The sequence below is a fragment of the Suncus etruscus genome, chromosome 1 (genome assembly GCF_024139225.1).
Source record: "Suncus etruscus isolate mSunEtr1 chromosome 1, mSunEtr1.pri.cur, whole genome shotgun sequence".
NCBI lineage: Eukaryota > Metazoa > Chordata > Mammalia > Eulipotyphla > Soricidae > Suncus > Suncus etruscus.
The window spans coordinates 15,429,514-15,430,525 of NC_064848.1; positions in this window are offsets into that span (position 1 = coordinate 15,429,514).

Sequence of the window (1,012 nt, forward strand, 5' to 3'; positions counted from 1 at the left end):
TTTCTACTTGTGAGTGTTTTCACAATAGAGCTGCCTCACCCCTTGCTTTATGGCTTATAGAATATGCCTCTAACTGACTTGACAGGGACTTTATTGTACATTCCTATATTTTTCCCAATATTATGCTATTGATACTGCATATTTTTCTTTAATATGTGCTCTAAATCCCATACATTGTTTTTTGGGGTAATTTTTCCTTCCCAAGCCTCACCAGGGGGCAGTGCTCAGAATTTACTCCTGGCTCTGCATTTAGGTTTTGTTTCTGGTGGTGTTCAGGGAACCTAGATGATGCTGAAGATCAAACCCAGGTTGGCATCATTCAAGGCAAGTACCCTAGCCACTGGACTATCTCTCCACACCCCACCCTGACATATTGTTTCATTTTTAAGCAGTCAGTTCAAATTAGAAATGATTTGGTGATGAGAGTTACACACATGTGCCCACTTGGCATGGCATCTAGCCTTTGTCACTTCCATGTGTGGACCTACATGGCCATCTGCTCTCATTTTCATTCAACTGCACGGACTTCTATAAATATTTCTCTCCATTATGGACACAGCTCTGAGGCCCTCCTTCTTCATCTAGCTTTTCCCTTCAAACTCTGTGAGCTTTGTGTCTTGACTCTCAGTGGCAGCTTCGCAGCTTCAAATTGCCCTGGATCCCAGCCTGAAAACTTATCCAGGGCTCCTTCTCAGGGGTCTGCTATCTTGAGTCTTGAAACCCTTCGATTCCAATATGTATACACGAACTTCTTGTTGTTATCCTAGTTAAGAGAATGAATCTAGGGGCTAGAGAGATAGTGTGGAGGTAAGGCGCTTGCCTTTCATGCAGAGGGTCATTGGTTCAAGTCCCGGCATTCCATATAGTCCCACGAGCCTGCCAGGAGCGATTTCTGAGCATGGAGCCAGGAGTAACCCCTGAGCGCTGCCAGGTGTGACCCCCCCCCCCCCAAAAAAAGGAGAGAATGAATCTAGTCCTGCTAAAAAGTAGGGTTTTTTTTTATTTTCTTTCT